This window comes from Protopterus annectens, chromosome 4.part0 (assembly GCF_019279795.1).
Source record: "Protopterus annectens isolate FY-2018-M chromosome 4.part0, PAN1.0, whole genome shotgun sequence".
Lineage (NCBI taxonomy): Eukaryota > Metazoa > Chordata > Ceratodontiformes > Protopteridae > Protopterus > Protopterus annectens.
The window spans coordinates 1,227,212,778-1,227,235,171 of NC_056733.1; positions in this window are offsets into that span (position 1 = coordinate 1,227,212,778).

The following is a 22,394-nucleotide window of genomic DNA, read 5'->3' on the forward strand; positions in this document are numbered from 1 at the left end:
TTTTTTGTGGGACGGGTGTCCATTTTTTTTATTTCAGGAAGAGAAGAATGTTGGAAAATGGACATAGTGTCATGGTCAGGTAAGTAGGGTAGGTTAGGTAGGTTAGAAAACATGTGCAGACAAAGAGAACAAACAAGACAGGCACAGGGATGGTGATGGACACAAAAGGCTGGGGGACAACATGATCAGGGGTAGGTAGGGGACATCAGAGGAACAGCCCCATCAAGCATGGGAACATAAAGAATCTAGTCCTCACCCTCAGAACCATCATCACTGTCTCCTTCCCCAGCTCTCTGTGGGATTGCTTGACATGGGGGTCTTTTCTGCATTCTCAGGAGCAACTTCTCCCGATGGCTGATGTGTGCACCAGTACTAGTTTCTAATACCTCATCACCATCCCTGGCACCACCTGGTGGATGATGTCATCTCCATCTTCACTAACACTACTGGTGGGTACCAATGCACTAGCTGCTGGGACAATGCTACCTGATGTTGATTGGTCAGGAAGTGCAGGGGCTATGGAGGCAGTACTGCCAGGTTGTGTCCCTGATGTACTGGGTGTTGGTGTGGCAGCCGGTGGAAGGTTATCAGGCTGAGATGAAATTGTTGTCCTACCTCCCTGTGCTGAAAAGCTGAAAGCTATTTTGTTGGTTGGCAGAAAAGTATCACATCAGACCAGAGTGTTCACATATATAAAAAATTAAAAAGAGACATAAGGGGTGGAGTGAGACAAAAAAAGAAAACATATGATTAGAACAATTATATGTCACATATATTCTTTATTACAATTAAATATACTTTTATTATTATATTGCTATACAACTTTCCAAAGCCAATATAAGACTGAATTTTAAGAAGTAATCCTTGCAATATGCAGATATTGCATATAGGCTTTTAAAGATAATACATATTAAGTTAACAACAACATGCAGCCACAGTGGTGCAGTGGTTAACATTGTCATCTCACAGCAAGAGGTTCTCCAGTTCGAATCTCGGCTGGGGTGCTTTCTGTGCAGAGTCTGCATGTCCTCCCTGTGGTCGCGTGGATTTCCTCTGGGTGCTCCGGTTTCCTCCCACATCCTAAAGACATGCAGTAGGTGGATTGGATGCTCTAAATTGGCCCTCGGTGTGTGTGTGCCTTCTTTGGAAGGTTGGGTGCTGGGCTGGCAACTCGACACTGTAAAAACTCCACTGCCAATCATGAGTGGACAAGTGATCCACTGTGATGACTCCTAACTGGGAAAAAAGCCAAAAGAAGTTAACAACATGACATTGAATCCAATTTTTCCTCCCACATCCTAAAGACATGCAGTAGGTGGATTGGATGCTCTTAATTGGCCCTAGGTGTGTGTGTGTGTGTGTGTGTGTGTGTGTGTGTGTGTGTGTGTGTGTGTGTGTGTGTGTGTGTGTGTGTGTGTGTGCCTTCTTTGGAAGGTTGGGCACCGGGCTGGCAACTCGACACCGTAAAAACTCCACTGCCAATCATGAGCGGACAAGTGATCCACTGTGATGACTCCTAATCGGGAAAAAAAGCCGAAAGAAGTTAACAACATGACATTGAATACAATTTTTCTGGAATTAAAATTAAATAATGATATTTTTTGTAATTTGAATGTATTTGTTATTTGTGGAATTGAACCCACCAAATATTAATGAACTATTACACTTGTCTATACAATTAGCTAGAACTACAGAAGAAAGCATGCATGCTTGCTGTTGCAGTTAAGATCTGCATGCTTACATTGCTAGTAATGTATGGAAGAACAAGAATTTTAATACTACCATGCTCATTTGTGCTGCGTAAATTCTCCTTGCTTCTTTGAGTCTTTCTAGTCTTTCAGCATGTGCCTCCCTGTTCACTGAAATTTCCTCTGCAGCTGTAAAATAAAGAAGGAGAGAAAAAGAGACATGAAAGCATTATGCATACCAGTCTTGGCTATCCACAACTTTACATTTGTGCTGCGTAAATTCTCCTTGCTTCTTTGAGTCTTTCTAGTCTTTCAGCATGTGCCTCCCTGTTCACTGAAATTTCCTCTGCAGCTGTAAAATAAAGAAGGAGAGAAAAAGAGACATGAAAGCATTATGCATACCAGTCTTGGCTATCTACAACTTTACATAACACTTAAAGTTGCTTTATATGTATACTTACACTTCTGTAGGATGTCAGCAGTCCTACACTCATCCAGCCACTGGTTGAGTTGTGCCTGCTTGCTCCATTTCAGGTCATTATAGGTAGGGTCATAGGTAGGGACTAGGCTATTGGCCCTGGGGCCTATACAAGCCCAGAGAAAAAGGTACCCTGGCTTTTCCCACCCAAGAAAATTATTTTCCTGTGCCACTGTCGAGCAGAGCCACAGAAGTGATCCTTGGGGTGAATAGTGATGCCTGCATTGCACCCCAGTGCATGGAATGCCAGTCTCAATGGAGACAGCCTTGGCTAGACAGTTCTAAGCCTCAGCCTTATACTGAGACCCAGTATAGTCCTCCTGCCATGTCTTCACAAGGTCTCCAGCAACAGTAAAAGTGTTTTCCTGCCAATTTGTGATATTGCATTTTAAGGTTAGCGCACAAACCAACATAAGCATGTCAGCCATTTTTGTAGACAGAAACACTGCAAAACAAATAGGAACGCAGTTTATGAAACAGAAAGGATAATGTGACAGTTGGTATTAATTTATGGCATGTATGCTAATAGAACTGTTTGCCTAGAGGTCAACACAGATATGTTAAATGACTTGGCTTTTAAGACTTCAATTTGGGGGGATCAGTTTTATATCGACACATTATCTTGTGTGGCCTTTCACTCTGATAAAAGTAACTTGTACAACGTGGGATTCAAAGCTATGTAAAATAGAGAATACATATATTCCATATAGATGTTTTCTACATCATGTGCTAATGATGATAACTGTACCTATACATAAAAAACATACATATAAAAATATACTAACAGGGTATTTAAATGCAGTATAAACACAATATAAAAGACATTAAATACACATATAGTGGTTAAAAGACATGTACTAAAAAACATATACCTAACAACTATAATAAACTTAATACAATCGCATGACCTGTAAACTCATTTCATAACTTAAAATACTAATACATTAATATTTTCATAACTCTCAATTATATATAGTATAGATGCTGACAATTTATTCAATATACTAACCATATAAATGTATCTATCTCATGATCGTAGTACTTAATGTGCATAAGGCCGTGCTGCTAAAAAGGTTTAAGTGATACCTTGTCATTTAGACCATGTGCTTTATGTGCTTGTAATCTCTCTCATTATCCATCTATTCTTGTTCTTCTGTATAGTTTTTGATATCCCCTAACCTACCTGTTTTCTTAACCAACTATAAAGCTCTAAATTTAAACTTATGTGTTCTACCATATCCCATAACATGCCTTGCCAAAGCACTTGAGCAGCTGACAAAATAAAATAATCTACATGCATTTCTAGTAATCTATAACTTTGATTATTATAGTTATTTCTTAATTGTAAACGTTTTCTTCCAAAATTGCTATTTTGCGGAGGGATTATTAGGGGGAAGAGTAACATTTTGAGCCAAAATCAGGGACAGTTGAGAGGTTGGCTATGCCTAATTCTATAAAGCAATTCATTTGCATGTACCTCTCATCCTGTTAATGCAGTAAATCTGAACAAGGCCAAATATATTGGGGGAACATGTAAACAGTACTAAAAATTGCTCTTGTATAAATTGAGACAGTTGATAGAATAACAGTTCTTACTTTAGCATGCATTTTTCTGAAGGTTATGAAGTCTGAAACTCAGTGTATCATTATTTAGTGACTTAAACTTTGTAGTTTTCTGGCAAATAATTTAGGAATTATGAAGAACAAACCAAAAATAAGAAGCAAAAATCTATTCATTCTTTGAAAATCTGGACAGTTGGGAGGTATAGTTCAGCTGGGCCTGTCTCAGTTTGCTGCCCTCCCCCCCCTGACAAAATCATGGTTGAATGGAGCCTCTGCAGCCATTCCAATGATCCATTACTTGGCTATTTCACTCCATTTACCATAAACACTAATGTGCATACTGCTTTACTTCTATGATGAGTTGGACTTCATTTGAAAGTTTTATTTTGTATTTTACAGCACAAACACTAAGACATCTGCTAAACAAAGCAATACAGTCTCACAATGAAAAACAGACTTAGCATTAAAAGTTCTCTGCCCTTGAAACTCACATTCATTGAAACAGCATTGAAACCCACATTCAAAGAAAATACATTTTGCCAGTGGCAGATAAAGATTAATTTTGGGCTGTTTTCAAATCATAGGCCCCTTGCATATGAAACATACATGTGCTCTTTGATACACCTTCCTCATTGTACTAAATTTCTATTCCGTGTACAATACAGTACAGTTGTTACAGGGCGTTTTAAATTTGTTTTGAACATTTTTCCAGTAAGCAATGAAACAAAACGCATGCACCCATAATGACAAAACTGCCCAGTTCGGAACATTTCCATCATAAAAGTCTACTCAGACTTCCACAGTCCATCATCATTAGTAAATATGCACAATTCTACAGTCTGCCATTATCAGTAAATATGCACAATTCTACAGTCCATTATCAGTAAATATGCACAATTCTACAGTCCATTATCAGTAAATATGCACAATCTCTGAAGAAGTAAAAGTCATCTAAATAATTCCACATTAAAGAAATCTGTAACTAATGAAGAGGTTGCTGCTAGCAAACACCTTTATATTTCATGGTTTCATCAAAAAATCTGTTGCCCCTCAGGAATAAATTGCCTATATTACATTAAAAAAAGATAAGCTAGTAATACTGCAAGAGGAAATGGATGGCAAACTAATAACAGACTCATAGTTAGTATCTTCACCAAGGAGAACATTCTCAGTATGGCAGCATCCACCCCTTATGGGAGTAGAACCCACAACCTTCTGTATCCAAAGCAACTACACAACTTGTTGTGCTATTAACAAGGCAAACAAGCTTCACTTAAGCAACACTAAACTTCTGTTCCCCTGCAGCTCTCAGCTCCTTGTAAAATCTACTCAATACTCAACTTCATCTCAAGTTCGCAGCACAAGAAAACTGGAAAAAGCCAACATTTATTGGGGGGGGGGTCAAAAGCCCAAAAACCAGAGACACATTAAACATTGCTTGTATAATCTTGTAAAGTTGCTAGAATAAAATGCTGTGTTACCACCATATATTTTACTGCCAAGGTCCCTGTGCAAAACAGTCAGAGCAACATACCACTATGCCAAATCAGCTGCTTTGTAAAAGAGAGGAAGACTGAAACTTAAATGGCTAGTGAATTCAGTTCTCACCATAGCTGTCAACCTCTTAGTACAAAACATCTGGACAAACCCAGTACTGAGGGAATACAGCCCTCAAACATATTCAGTGAATTAAATTCTTGCCATAGCTGTCAACCTTAGCACAAAAGCGCTGGATGAAGCCAATAATGGGGGAATGCAGTCCCAAAAATAGGGACAAATTTAAAATATTCATCTTATAAACTTAGAAAATTGCTAGAATAAAAGGTTGTGTTACTATGTATTTTCTGAAGAACATGAAGTCTGAAATTCAAATGCCTGTCAATTTTACTTCTGACAGAACAAAAACAAATTTCAGCAGAGGCCCAGGGAGAAATACTGCAGACACGTCTTTGTAAAATGGCAGGGCACCAGAGCAAATCCACACAAACACAGGGAGGAGATGCAGACTCCACACAGAAGGCACCCCAGCCAAGAATCAAACCAGAAAAACCTATAGCGGTGAGGCAACAATACTACCACTGCACCATCAAATATGCAAGGAATTAAACATTCAGAAACCTGAAGTCTGAAATTCAAATGTCTGTCAATTTTATTTAACATTTGTTAATCAGGACAGTCTGACTTGGAAAAAAAAAACAATTTTCAGCAGAGGCCCAGGAAGAAATAATGCAGACATGTCTTTATAACATGGGGGGACACAAAAGTAAACCCACACAAACACAGGGAGAAGATACAGACCACACAAAGAAGGCACCCCAGCCAAGAATCCAACCAGAGAACCTGTAGCTGTGAGGTAACAATGCTACCACTGCACCATCAATTACCAAGTGTTGCAACATCTACAAACCACAGATATTATGAGGAACAGATCAGATCAAATATGAGGTAAAAAATCTGCATTTTTTTACAAATGGTGGTGGGTAGGAAATTCAGGTCTTTAACACCTGCATACAATGTACAGAGTTCAAGCCTGAGGTATTCCCTCCCACACACACACCTGTAGTAGCAAACCACAAAAACTAAATATACTGCCCTGGGTGCCAAACCGTCATTATGAGAGTCCAATCAAGACAAAATGAAGTGTAGAAGAATAAAAATATTTCAATGCATTGGCTGCATGACAGATTAATATCTAGATGGAAATAAAAAAGGTTGTGAGGCATGAAAAAATAAATTACTTTTTTTTAAATACATTAATGGAATACCAGTCAAAATCAAGTATAAGAAAAACAAGCAGCACTCAACTCAAACCACTTCTTGCACTGCAGTTCTAATTATAATTTATATTCAGCTTTATTAAAGTACCAAGTAACATGCTGAAAGTAGAAATCTCTGATGCCCCCACTTGTAAAAATGTTCCTTATCCAAAAAAAGACCTACTGCCTGACATCTACTTGTTTCATGGTGAAAACATGATCAAAGTAAATAATGAAAAGCAAACAAGAAATAAGCTCAAGATACATTGCTTAAAAGGATTACTGTACAGGTTATGGACCACACGATTGGCATTCTGTTTACGGGTAAAGCCTGCAGAGATGACTGGAAGTCTCCAAGTGTAATGAGACTCTTAAAATAATGTAATCCTGTCCTTTATTACAAATACTGGCATATGCATTTCAATACCCAAGGCTTATACATTATCTAGTTAAGTATTCTCTACATGGCAACAGAAAGGCTTTCAATGTTGGCAATTCTTTAACAGTATGCTTATTAAAGCTTACTTGCATCTTGCAATCTCTGCCAGCTTACCTGATGGTCATTAAAGTATTGATACTTAAACATAGATGTAAAAGATTAAATACATACTCAAAGGAAAGGGCCGTTCCCATGTAGACGTTGTAACCAGTGTATGTATATGGCAAATGACAATAAGTTTATACATCCAGACACTGGACAGGAATACATTTTCAAATATTATGCAGACTGCAGATCTAGGGACTTAGTGTATTTAGCTCAGTGTCAGTTATGCAAGTCTTTCTATGTGGGAAAGACAAATAGAACCCTTAGGGAACATGTTAGGGAGCATGTGTATGCTATAAATAAGGAAGATGAGGGAAATGCTTTGGCAAGGCATGTTATGGGATATGGTGCCACACATAAGTTTAAATTTAGAGATTTAGAGTTGGTTAAGAAAAGAGGTAGGTTAGGGGATATCAAAAACTATACAGAAGAACAAGAATAGATGGATAATGAGTTTACAAGCACATACAGCACATGGTATAAATGACAAGGTATCACTTAAACTTTTTTTAGCAGCACGGCCTTATGCACATTAAGTACTACGATCATGAGATAGATACATTTATATGGTTAGTATATTGAATAAATTGTCAGCATCTATACTATATATAATTGAGAGTTATGAAAATATTAATGTATTAGTATTTTAAGTTATGAAATGAATTTATAGGTCATGCGATTGTATACGTTGATTATAGTTGTTAGGTACATGTTTTTAGTACATGTCTTTTAACTACTATATGTGTATTTAATGTCTTTTATATTGTGTTTATACAGCATTTAAATATCCTATTAGTATATTTTTGTATGTATGTTTTTTATATATAGGATATATACTTGTTTTATAAGTAGGATAGTACATGTATATCTGTCTTATGGAGACTAATTGTTTAATTGTTTTTATGAGGTCATAATGATATGCAATGAGAGATTGGATGAATGAGTTTCGTAGGTAGTATAAAAGTTAGAGGGAAGTGAACAGCTGTTTTGAAGTCTGATGAAATGTTTTTTAAATGTGAAAGCGTTCACCATTGGATCCTGCTCCTGTTAATATTTTTGTATTAAACTGGGTTGGATTTAGCTGTGGCAAGCCTCTTCTGTTGTTTTTCTCTTTTGTGCATTTGGTCTGAAGAGGCACCTTACTCAGGACTGGTTGTTTTTTTATACTATAATTAGACTTTTGACTACTTTGTCTATTGTGTGCATTTTCAATGCATGAGGCAAGTTAGCAGATAAATGTCAGAAATCTGTCAGTCCTGTTACATATTGATGCCATTATAGGTTCATAGGTTTATAGGTGCTTTCTAGGCTAATGAACACAAGGGCCTTTTTAAGCCTAGCTATGCATCCCAAATCTCTGATAAGTTCTGGTACCCTTGATAAGTGCAAGAAAGAGTTTGGGAGATGAACAATTTACAAGATGCATGTGTCCATTATTGATATAGATGCCTAACCAGGGATGAATTTCTTGCTCACCATCCAATTGTCAAAGTTACACATTAATTGTATTAGGGAGGAACTCTGCTTCACATGGATGGGGAGCCTTTTCCAGAGAAGGGCTAGGCTCTAGGATACATACCTGTCTCTCCAGCAGGTACTATTTATATCACAGCCAAGGTTTAAGTCTTTAGATGGATAATTCTGGTGCTGTTTGTTTTGCGGATATGCAGGTAGCCCATCAGAGTGGGGTCTGGCAATGTCCTGCATGCCATGCTTTGATCTCTCCTCAACAGGCTGTAGGAGACAGAATGCAGAGATAGGGCCCTGAGGCAGTCTTCCTAGGACATGTTAGTTATGCCCTGTATTATTTTAGTGAGAATCCTCTCTGGATGTGCCAATTGTTGGGTATGACTGGTTAAGTACATACCAAAGGGGGTATTGCATGCAATGATATGCCTGATGAATGCCAAATACAGTGGAACAATGACCTCCTTGGACATAGATGCCATACCTTTGTTTATAAGTTGCACAGTATGGAATGATTTCCTCACTATTGTAGACACGTTATGGTTAAAGACTAGATGAGATTACTGTCTATGTGTGTTCCCAACTCCCTGACTACTGGGTTAACTCATAGGGGTGTGGTGTTAATATGATAGTTACCAGGGGTGCATTACTTTCCAAACTATACTATTATGCATTTCTTGGCATTTAGTTTTAGCCCATGGTTCTGGCACCAGTTATTTGTGTGCATCAGCCCTTCATGGAAAACATTTGTGTTGGTGGCGATTCAATGACACCTCCTTATTTGTAGTCATCTGTAAATTTAGTCAGCTGAAGGCTATTGACATTGGCCTTGACTTTAGAGAAATAAATGCCAAAAAGCAGTGGTCTCAAGACCGATCCCTGAGAGACTCCTCTTGTGTTCTTTGTAGAGGTGGACTTCCCAATTCTAAATTTCTGAGTCCTATCTGTGAGTCAGCTAGCTATGCACTGGGTGACATAAGGATTTGTACCTAACCTCTTAAGTTTGCCAACAATTGCAGAGTGGGGGATTGTGTAAAATGCCTTGTTCAGGTCAAACTAAGCAGTGTGAAGCATTTTACCCTCATCCGTTGCTTTGATGAAGTACTCAAAGTAGTCCACCAGGTTGAGTAGGCATGACCTGCTCTTGATGAAACCAAATTGGGTTGGGTCCAGTGTCCGGAGGTTTTCTTTGTCATTATTGATCGTTTCCATGTTAATTCTTTCCATGGCTTTGTATATGAAACTAGTAAGACGTACGAGTCTGTAGTTTCCAGGGTCTGTTGATAGCCCACCTTTATGCAGAGAGAGATGACTGTTGATTTCTCCAATCATGAGGCATAAAGTCTGTTTGGAGGCTATAGTTAAACAGCAATTCCAGAGGGCCTGATAGATCATGTTTCATGTTATTTAGAAGGCATCCTGGGATATTGTCTTGGCCCATTAATGCAGTGTTCTTTGCCTTAGTGAGTGCATTAAGGACCTGTTCCCTTGTGATAGCAGGGGGAGTTATATTTGATGGTATTTCCTGAGGGAAATGTTGAGGGGGAAAGAGGGGGAAAGTTTGAGCTGAATTTGTCTGCCAGTAGGTTTGCTAAATCTCCTGGCTCAGTATAAGTGGCTCCATTTACAAGGAGCTCTGCACAAAATTGTGTATTGACTTTGAGGATGTAGACATAGCTAAAGAATGCCTTATAGTTGTCCTCAGCCTAGAAGGCCAAATTTACCTCAAATGTGGCTTTGGTGGACTTTATTTGTCCTCTGAGATATTTATTTAGCATGCAGGTCACTCCACAAGCACAAATATGACTCTGTCACTATCCATGTGGGTGTGAATGACCTGAGATGGACCTCCCTGGACTACATGAAAAGAGACATGGTGGAGCTCTCAGATTATGTGGCCCAGGCAGGTATGACCCTAGCCCTGAGCAGCATCCTACCATCACCCAGAATTATACTGTAGTACAAGCAGAAAATGATTGACTTTAACAATTGGCTAAGTTTCTGGTGTCATTCTAAGGGGATCTAGTATCTGTCTGCCTGGGATGACATGATTGACAGACCTCGATGCTTTGCCAGAGATGGCCTACATCTGTCACCCCTGGGTTTCCGGATACTGGCCAAGGCTCTTGCCACCCCTACAGTGCCTTTTTTTAGGCAATGTTGCAAAGACCAAATTACCACTGTAACAACTATAAATAAATGCAATCTGAGGGTTATGCTGCTGAATGTTAGAAGTCTAAATGTCAAGATGCACTTGCTGGAAATGCCTCAAAATTGAGAACATCGACATTCATGCTGTAATGGTGACCTGGTTTTTAAGCAGCAGAAAGCATCCCTGTATTATCATGCTATAACTCATTCCACGCCTTTCAGCCCCAGAACATGTACTGAAGTTCCAAAGGCGGTGGTGTCTCCATATACATAAAAGATATGCACACCTCCAGACTAGTAGCCCAGCATAATGCATCTGAGATACTTCAGGTGCATCTAACATTGGGTAAGACGGTGATTCAGGTCGTAGCCTGCTATCGGTCCCCATGTCCCAAGACTTTCACTCCATGTCCCTAAGCACCATGGAGACTATTAGGGTCCAACCAAATACTCTCATACTATGTGATTCAACCACCCCTCCATCAACTGGGAGAACTACTCATGCGCCAATACACTAGCCCAACCCTTCCTGGAATTCATCAATTCCAATATCTTGAACTAGCTTGTTCTTACCCCGACTAGCGGAAGCAACATCCTTGACCTGGTTATTACTAACATGGGCAACAGTTGCTCTACACTAATAGTCAATTCCTCCCTGGTTAGATCCGACCACAAACTAATCACCATAGAAATCCACATCTCACCCACATCTCCCGCAAAGGTAACCACCATGAAAAACTTCTCCAATGCTGATTTTGGGATCCTAAAAACAGAGGCGGCTAACTTTACGGCACCCATGTCAATGGAAAATAGATGCATGACTGCCAAATCATACACCAATGCACTGTACGAACATGTACATAAATGCATGGAACTAGCCATACCAAACAGAACCAAGACACTCTCCTTTAAAAAAAGGAAGCCAATCTGGTGGTCCCCTGCCATTAATAAATTCTACAACAGAAGGAAGAAACTGTTGCAGAAAAAAAGTGAAGTCCCAAGACTGGAAAAACCCTTTTATTAGCCTCAATAAAAAGTTGAGATTCCTCATCAAAACCTCTAAAGCCAGCTATGAAGGCAGAATTGCAGCAGACACTAAAAACAACCCCAAAGCCTTCTATAGTTATATCAAGAATCTCCACAGTAATATCAAGGTTTTCTCTGAGTTACTGCATAATGGTACCTCCTATACTGAGCCAACAGATATTGCCAATATACTGACTGACAAATTCAGTGCCAACTTTACCTCTTTCACCCCTTTAAAGGACCAATCACAATACCAGAGGAATGCAGGCACCCAGCATTACTGCAGCACAGGTTAAAACTGCATTGTCCAAGGCCAAGAATACAGCTTCCATGGGACCCGACAATATCCCTGGATGTGTTCTACATGAACTACAAAGTGAACTGGCACCACATCTGTGTGACCTGCTCATTCACAGCCTCACCTCTGGCTTTGTCCCTACCAAATGGCCCACTGCTACAGTCATCCCTCTCCATAAAGGAGGAGCAACTACAGAACCTGGGAATTATCACCCCATTAGCCTGACAAGTCTGATATGTAAGGCTAGGAAATGCATCATCATGGATCTAATTAACAAGGATATAGTGTATCCAAACTCTAGATCACATGCAATTTGGTTTTGTGAAATGTAAATCATGCCTGCTCAACCTGGTTGACTTCTTTGAGTCAGTTATCAGAGCTGTGGATGAAGGCAACACTTCATACTGCCTACCTCGATCTGGCCAAGGCCTTTGATACCATTCCCCACTCAGGAATTATTGATAAACTCACCAAACATGGCATCAACCCTTATATCACCAGATGGGTTGCAAATTGGCTCATAGATAGAACCCACAGTGTGAAAGTAGCGGACTCGAAGTCAGACTGCTGACCAGTCACAAGTGGAGTCCCACAGGGATCGGTCTTGGATCCTCTCCTGTTTGGCATCTACTTCTCAGAAAACAGCATACAAAAACAAACTAAAACTTCTTTAAAACAAACTTGTCAAGAAAGTCAAAGGCAAACTCCAACTGATGTGTTAGTTGCTTTTAATCAATGCACACTTTCGTTTGAGTCCCTGGCCAAACTTCCTCAGACTGTAAAAAAGTTTCATCTAAGAACATTCCAACAAAATATAGCATAGCAAAATCACATGCTTCACATTAATCAACACAATAATTGTTAGCACCTATCCCCACTTTGCAAGCATCCATTACATGCCTGAGAACAAACAGTGGGTGGATAAATCTAACCTCACATTCACATATTTTAAAAACCCTGTTAGATTAGGAATTTAAAAATGCAAGATAAATCTGGCAACAGTAAATCAAGTGCAGATGGAATCACTACTTAAAACAAATTCTATTAGAGTTAACATATCAAGCAGGGGGAAACAAATCCCTTACATAGGTACTTTAAGGATACATCGGTCACAGAAAGGGAAAATGTCACCTTCTTGTTGAAATTTTATAAATACAAACAAACTATTGCATTGGTATAACATTCAGAAGTCTAGGCCAACATAGAGGGACTCTGGCTGACCAAATTCACAGATTACTGCAAGCTGGGAGCCATTATTTACTCCCCAAGTGATGTAGACATCCTACAGAAAGGCCTCACTGAGATCAATAGCTGGTGTCAAAACCATAGACTTAAGCTTAATGCCAAAAAAAGTGTTGTCATCACCTTTAGGAAAAACTCAGTTCCCACTAATTACCACATCAATGGGAGCCCACTGAACACTGAAGGCATTATAAGAGATCTGGGGACACAGGTTGACAGCAACCTCTCCTTCAACCAACACATTGGCACTGTGGTCAGAAAGTCCTTCTATGTGGCAGATCTCATTACCAAGGGTTTTGCATCCAGGAAGGAAGAGGTCATCATCTCTCTCTACTCTTCCCTCATTAGGCCAGTCATTGAGTATAATTGCCCATTTGGCATGTACCTCACTAGACACATGCAACAGCTGGAAAGACCACAAATGTACCTCACGAAGAGGATCCTAGGCCTTAAACACATGTCCTACATGGACAGACTAAAAAAACTCCAGCTATTCTCTGTCTCATAGCATCTACTAAGAGGCAATCTCTGCTTGACTTACAAAGCCATGTCTGACCCACCTCTGTTAGAAATGCTACATCTAAAGAAAATCCCAAACCTTCTGCACCACACACTCCAGAGACCTCAACCTCATTACCACAATCAACAGAACATGCTGGAGGGACAGGTTCATAACCCAGAGACTGCCCATGCTCTGGAATAAGCTTCCCATACATGTCAAGCAGAGCACCTCAGTGGCCCTCTTCAAGAAAAATCTTGATGAGTGGATGGGAAATAGAAAGTTCACCCCAGGGATCACTCCAGTGGCTCTTCTTGATAAAGGCACTGGTAACTAATGTCGGGCGGCACAATGCGAGGGCACTTCTATGGGCTAGGCTTATAAAGGCTCCAGGGCCTTTAGCTTAGTACACACCTATGAACCTATGAGCAGAGTGGTTTTATCCTGCTGGGTGCTGTACCTTCAAATTTTTGCCATGATTTTCTTCCTTCTGTTATACAGCCTATTGATGTTGTGATTCACCAGGGTGGCTTGTTTTTTGAGTTAGTTCTGTACTTCTTCCTGGTGGTACAGCTGTCTTTATGCAGGTATTAACATGCTTGCATATGGTTTCTGTGAACAGTTCTCCATTGGCAACAGTATTCTCTGGGTTTATAGGGTCTTGAAATTTTGCCAGGTTATCACTTAATAGTAGGAAGTCAGTCTTAAAGTAGTTCCTGAATATTCCCGGGTTAACTTGGGTCCAGGTTTTATTTTTATGTCAAAGGAGACCATTCTGTGGTCTGACCTTACCAGAGAAGACATTACACTAGGGGGCGTGCAGTACTCTCCCATATTAGTGAAAACCAGATCCAGTATGGTTGCACCCCTTGTTTGTGTACTGACAATCTTCTCCAGGTAGTTTGTGGTTACAAAATCCAGGAATCGCTGTACCTATACATTTGGAGTCATATATTCTTAGTTAATAGGGGGTAATTAAAGTTGCCCATGTATATGGTATTGGATTGGATGGTGAGTGTTTCAGTTAGTTTAAATATGTGGTATGGATTTCCTGAGTTATACAGGGGGACCTATAAATTGCAAGGAAGTAGTACTGGATTGTTCTATGGTAATTTGAATGTGGAGCAACTCAAGTGCATTGGCCTGTTTAACCAGACTGGACAACTCACACACATTCCACTTAGGTACATTTTTAAGTAACAATATGCAAGCATCTGCCATTCATTTTTACCAGGTTCAGCACTTACCTTAACTGTCCTGCAGGTAGATCCGTTGTAATTCAGGGCTGACTGTGTGATGCTAGCAGTATACATCCATTACACTGGGAAGTTCATAGGTTCATAGGTGTTTACTAGGCAAATGACCATAGGGGCCTTCTTAAGCCTAGTCATGCATCCCAAATATCTGACAAGTTCTGATACCCTTGATAAGTGTAAGCATGGTCCTGGGAGATGAACCATTTACAGGTTACCTGTGTGAATTAGAGATATAGGTGCCAATCCAGGGATGAATTTTTGGTTTCCAATCCAATTGAGCAAGTTGTACTTGAATTGGGTTATGGAGGAACTCTGCTTCACATGGATGGGCAGCCTTTTCCATAGACACAATAGTCTCTGGGATACAAACCTATCTCTCCAGCAGGCCCTATTTATATCACAGGCAAGGCTTAAGTCTAGAATGGGTAATTCTGGTGCTGTTTGTTTTGTGGATATGCAGGAGGTCCATCAGAGTGGGCTCTGATAATGTCCTGCATGCCAGGCATAGATATCCCCTCAAAAGCCCGTAGGAGACAAAATACAGGGATAGGGCCTTGAGTCAGTCTGCATAGGACATTTTACTTACAGCCTGTATTCTTTTAGTGAGAAACCTCTGTGGATGTTCCAATTGTTAAATATGTCTGGTTAGGTACATACCAAAGGGGACATTCTACTCAATAACAGGTCTGACAAATGCCAAATACAGTGGAACAATGACTTCTTGGACTTAGATTCCATACCTTTGTTTATAAGTTGCTCAACATAGAATGATTTCCGCACCACTGTAGACACATGATGGTCAAAGGCTAGATCACTCTCTATGTGTGCTCCTAAATCTTTGACAACTGGGTCAGCTCTAAGGGGTGTGTTATCAATATGATAGTTACCAGGGATGATGACTTCCCAAAGGATACTATTATGCATTTTTTGGCATTTAGTTTTAGTCCACTAGTTGTTTGTCTGTGTCAGCCCTCCTGAATTTATCAGCCAGGAGGTTTATTATGTATTCTAGCTCAGTATAGGTGGCTCTATTTACAATGAGCTCTGCACACAATTATGTATTGCCTTTGAGGTTTTAGACATAGCTAAAAAATTCTTCGTGGTTGTCCTTGGCTTGGGAGGCCAAACTTACCTCAAATTTGGCTTTGGTAGACTCTGTCTTCTGAGTTGTTTGTTTAGTTTGATGAGGTGCTTTTATCCTGATGGGTACTGCACCTTCTAATGTTTGTCATGATTTTCTACCTCCTATTATACAACCAATTGATTTTGTGATTCCACCACGATGGCTTATTTTTTGACAATTCTGTGCTTCTTCTTGGTGGGTACAGCTGCCTCTGTGCAGCTATTAACATGTTTGTACAGAGTTTCTGTTAACAGTTCTGCATAGGCAGCAGTGTTCTCAGAGTTTATGGGGGCTTGAAATTTTGCTAGGTTCACACTTAATAGCAGGAGGTTAGTCTTAGAATAGTTCCTAAATATTCCAGGTTTACCTGGGGGACCAGGTTTTATTTTTACTTCAAAGGAGGCAATTCTGTGGTCTGACCTTATCAAGGAAGGCATTACAGTAGAGTGTGTGCAACACTCTACCATATTATTGAGGACCAGATCCAGTATGGTTACACCCCTGGTTGGTGTATTGACTATCTGGTCCAGGGAGTTTGTGTTTACAAAATCCAGTCATTTCTGTGCGTGTACGTTTGGTGTCATATAGTATTCCCAGTTAATAGTGGGGTAATTAAAGTCACCCATGAATATGGTATTGGGATGGATGGTTAGTGTTATTAATAAGTTTAAATATATGGCATGTTTTTCCTGGGTCATAGAGGGGGACCTATAGCTTGCAAGGACATGTACTGGATTTTGCCTATGGTAATTTCATCATGGATCATCTCAAATGCATTGTCCTGTTGGACCAGCCTTGAAGTATATTTATCTTTGATGTAAATAGAGACGCCTCCACCTTTTGTCCCTACCTGTGAAGTAGCTGGCCTAAATGTTTGGAAGGCATTATAAACTAGCACTGTTGCTGTGCTCTCCGTGGCTTTAAACCATGTCTCAATGACTACACAGATGTCAGCATTTTCCAGGGTAAAAAGAGCTTCTAGGGAGTGGAGTTTTATTTAGATTCCTAGCATTGAGCAGTAATACTTTTAGATATTCTTGGTTTTGATTTGCTATGTTGGAAATACTTTCAGTTTAGCATTGCCTAAAAAGTCACTGTGGGGAAGACAATGTTTTAGCTAATATTCAAAACCCTAGAGGGGAGAGACACAGACCTTCCCTAGCAAAGCAGCATGGTCTGTTGACCATCTCCTTCCATGCTGACAAATATTGCATCCCCTTAGAATGACACCAGAAAATAAGCCAATTATTAAAGTCAATTATCTTTTTTTAATATTGTGGCATCATCCTTGGAGAAGGTAAAATGCTGCTCAGTGTTAGGCTCATACTAGCCTGAGACACATATTCCAAGAGCTCCATGGTGTCTCTCTTCATATAGTCTAGGGAGGCATGTCTTAGGTCATTTACTCCCACATGGACTTTGACTGAGTCATATTTGTAATTGTGGTCCAGTGACATGAGTGCCTGCGATATGTGGCAGATCCTAGCCCCTAATAAGCAACTGACCGTGACTTTCTCCTTACTCAGCCTAGTTAGAGGGACATCATTGTGTCTCGTGATGGAGACTTCAATGACTAGAATGTTGGACTGTGTGGTGACTTGCCTTATGAGCTTAGAGTTAGACGCTCCATGAGATGTAGCTCTATATGGTGATGTGGGTGTTGTTTTGAAAGTCCGCATTTGGGACTGCTGAGGGTATTTGTTATATGTACTTTGCCTAAGAGGTCTTTGTGGTTTCAAAAGGTTACATTTAAGTGCCTCAGCATATGTGGGTCAATATGGCTGCTTTGAATTGTGCATGAAGGGTACAGTGTTTGTACTACTGGCAACTTTACTGAAATTAATGATGTGAGAGCTTTGCCTTCAGTGACATTGTGTAAATACATCTCTTACATACATATCAGTTTGTTTGAGAATTAACTGGTTGTCACTAACCATGAGGCAATTTCTACATTGCCCAAATCTACCAATCAAGTAACAGAGACAGTAGGAAAGTCCATATCCATGACAACAGACCCTTTTTTATTGGGGATGCACAAGCCAGAGCATTTCTTCTTGCTTGTCCCAAGCCCTGATAAATAGGGAGGGTTGTGTCAGGAAGGGCATCCAGTGTAAAACTTTTGCCAAAAGATATATGCAGACAACAATACAGATTTCCATACTGGATCGGTTGAGGCCTGGGTTAACAATGACTGCCACCAGTACTGTTAGCCAACAGGGTGCTGGTGGAAATTGGACTATTGTTGGCCAAAGGAAAGGAGGGGGAAGGCATGCCCAGAGGTGCGCAGAGAAGGGGAAGGGTAGGAGTATGGTAGTGAGGGTAGGAACTTTGAATGTTGGCAGTATGACTGGTATAGGGAGAGAGCTAGCTGATATGATCGAGACAAGGAAGGTTGATATATTGTGTGGGCAAGAACACAGATGAAAGGGGAGTAAGGCCAGGTGCATCGGAGGTGGGTTCAAATTGTTCTATCATGGTGTGCATGGGAGGAGAAATGGGATAGGGGTTATCCTGAATTAACTGTATGTCAAGAGTGTTTTGGAGGTGAAAAGAGTGTCAGATAGAGGTATGTTTATGAAACTGGAAATTGATGGTGCAATGATGAATGTTGTTAATGCCTACACTCTGCAAGTTGGGTGTGTGATGGATGAAAAAGAAAAATTTTGGAGTGAGTTGGATGAAGTGGTAGTGAGTGTACCCAAAGGTGAGAGACTGGTGATTGGAGTGGATTTCAATGGGCATGTTGGTAAAAGGAACAGAGGGGATGAGGAAGTGATGGGTAGGTATTGTGTTAAGGAGAGGAACACAGAAGGTCAGATGGTATTGGAGTTTGAGAAAAGGATGGACATGGCTGTGATGAATACATATTTTAAGAAGAAGGAGGAGCATAGTGTAATGTACAAGAGTGGAGGAAGATGCACACAGGTGGATTATATCCTATGCAGGAGGGCCAGTCTGAAGGTGATTCAAAACTAAAGTGGTGAGAGGGGAAAGTGTAGTTAGGCAGCATAGAAAGGTGGTCTGTAGGATGACGGTGGTGATAAAGAAGAGGAGGAGGAGTGTGAGAGCAGTGCCAAGGATCAAATGGTGCAAGCTGAAAAAAGGTGATTGTGAGGTGGAGTTCAGGGAAGAGTTAAGACAGGCACTGGGTGTCAGTGAAGAGTTACCGAATAGCTGGGTAACTACAGCATAGCTGGTAAAAAGAGACAGCTAGAATGATTCTTGGTGTGACATCTGGACAGAGGAAGGAGGACAAGGAGACATGGTGGTGGAATGAGGAAGTACAGGAGAGTATACAGAGGAAGAGGCTGGCGAAGAAGAAGTGGGATTGTCAGAGATGAAGAAAGTAGACAAGAGTATAAGGAGATGAAGCGCATGGCAAAGAGAGAGATGGCAAAGGATAAGGATAAGGCATATAGAGAGTTGTATGAAAGTTTGGACACTAAAGAGGGAGAAAAGGACCTGTACTGATTGGCTAGACAGAGGGACAAAGCTTGGAAAGATGTGCAGCAGGTAAGGGTGATAAAGGATAATGAGGGAAATGTACTCACAAGTGAGGAGACTGTGTTGAGCAAATGGAAAGAGTACTTTGAGGGGCTGATGAATGAAGAGAATGAGAGAGAGAGAGAGAGAGAGAAGGTTGGATGATGTGGGGATAGTGAATCAGGAAGTGAACTGGATTAGCAAGGAGGAAGTAATGACAGCTATGAAGGGGATGAAGAATGGAAAGGCTGTTGGTCCAGATGACATACCAGTGGAAGCATGGAGGTGCTTAGGAGAAATGGCAGTGGAGTTTTAAACCAGATTGCTTAATGAAATCTTGGAAAGTGAAGCGGTGCCTGAAGAGTGGAGAAAAGTGTTTTGGCATCAATTTTCAAGAATAAGAATGATGTGTAGTAACTACAGAGGGATACAACTGATCAGTCACAGCATGAAATTATGGGAAAGAGTAGTGAAAGCTTGGTTAAGAAGGGAGGTGATGATTAGTGATCAGCAGTATGGTTTCATGCCAGGAAAGAGCAGTACAGATGCAATATTTGCTCTGAGGGTGTTGATGGAGAAGTACAGAGAAGGTCAGAAGGAGTTGGATTGTGTCTTTGTGGACTTAGAGAAAGCATATGACAGGGTGCCTAGAGAAGAGTTGTGGTATTGATTGAGAAAGTTTGGAGTGGCAGAGACGTATGTAAGAGTGGTACAGGATATGTACAAGGGTAGTGTGACAGTGGTGAGGTCTGTGGTGGGAGTGACTGATACGTTTAAGGTGGAGGTGGAATTACATCAAAGATCAGCTCTGAGTCCTTTCTTATTTGCAATGGTGATGGACAGATTGACAGCCAAGATCAGATAGGAGGCCCCGTGGACTATGATGTTTGCGGATGATATTGTGATCTGTAATGAGAGTAGTGACAAGGTTGAGGAGACCCTGGAGAGGTGGAGATATGCTTTAGAGAGGGGAGGAATGAAGGTCAGCAGGACTAAGACAGAATATATGTGTGTGAATGAGAGGGAGGGTAGAGGAATGGTGAGGATGCGAGAAGTAGAGGTGGTGAAGGTGGATGAGTTTAAATACTTGGGATCAACAGTTCAGAGTAATGGTGAGTCTGAAAAAGAGGTGAAAAAGAGAGCACAGGCAGGATGGAGTGGGTGGGGAAGAGTGTCAGGAGTGATTTGTGACAGTCAGGTACCAGTCAGAGTGAAAGGGACAGTCTACAAGAGGGTAGTGCGACCAGCTATGTTATATGGGTTGGAGACAGTAGCATTGACAAAAAGGCAGGAGTCAGAGCTGGATGTGGCAGAGGTAAAGATGTTAAGATTTGCACTGGGTGTGATGAGGATGGAAAAGATTAGGAATGAGTATATTAGAGTGTCAGCTCAGGTTGGACAGTTTGGAGACAAAGCCAAAGGTGAGATTGCATTGGTTTGGACATGTGCTGATGAGGGATGCTGGGTATATTGGGAAAAGAATGCTAAGGATGGAGCTGCCAGGTAAGAGGAAAAGAGGAAGGCCTAAGATAAGGTTTATGTATGTGGTGAGAGAGAACATGCAGGTAGTTGGTATGACAGAGCAAAATGCAGAGGACAGGAAGAAATGGAAACAGATGATCCACTGTGGTGACCCCCTAATGGGAACAGCCAAAAGAAGAAGAAGAAGACAGTTGGAATGAGAATATCAATCACTGTCAGGAGTATCCTGTTTGCAACTATGGGGACAGTGCTTGCCACTGCAAACTACTTGTCCTGTGTGCAACTAGGTATTGGAGAAATTTCAATTGTGCTTTTACAGGAAAAATGTCACTCAAGGTGGTTTGAGTCTCTACAGAGCACTGACAAACACTTGAGGGGAAAACTAATATGTAGGCCCTGAAAATTTAAGGCAGATTTTCTGAAGTTAGAAACAAATCAAGCAGTACTTACTGAAAACAAAAAATTTGCTTGTCAAGAAAGATAAAAAGAGGGGAGTTGCATGAATGGCTAACGTCGTGCTACTATGAAGGTTGGTCTCACCACAGCTTCACTCTTTTGGGATTCAATGTTCCTTTGTCTCTTCTCTCCCCAGAAGCAAAATGTTAGCACCAATCCCAAGATGAAAAGCAAGCCACAGCCTGTTTGGTGATCCACAGTCATGTCCCAGATGATGCAAGGGGCTGTAGGCGTTTAGCCTTTTCCTGGTAGATGCCTTGAATAGCAACCAGATCAGTCAGGAACATTAAGCACAGATGCTCACTCTCCAACCAGAAACAGTTAGAAATCAATGCAGTCTGCTCTTTCTCTCACCAGAACCAGAATATATGCACAGATTCCAAGCTGTCACCTATAAAGCAGTTATTAGGCCTTCTGGTGATCAGCAGTCTCCAATATATAATGCCCCTGGACTCCTTCTCTCACCAGGAGAAAAGAGAAGCACTAAATCCATGATGACTACTGACAGGCAGAATGTGGGCTCTCCAATAACTGGTGGTCTTGCAACAGATGTTTAAAAGTAAGATGAAAAAAAAGTGTTTATCCTAAACACTACAGTGTATGCTAAGCAGTTAGATATGAAAGTGTGTAACTTAAGTTTTAGCTGTCTAAGGTGGAGAGCCACAATTTTTAAAAGAGCAAGATAGATTGAAAAGGGGTGGGCACTTTTGCATTCTGGTACTATGGAATACAATGTGATGGCCAATAAATTTAAATAATTGAAGAGAGTGATTTCACAAAATGATAATTTTGTACTTACTCACACCAGCCAGTGAAAGGAGAGAGGGAAGGAGATATATGGACAAATAAACATAAGAGGCAAGCAACTAGCAAGACAGTGGT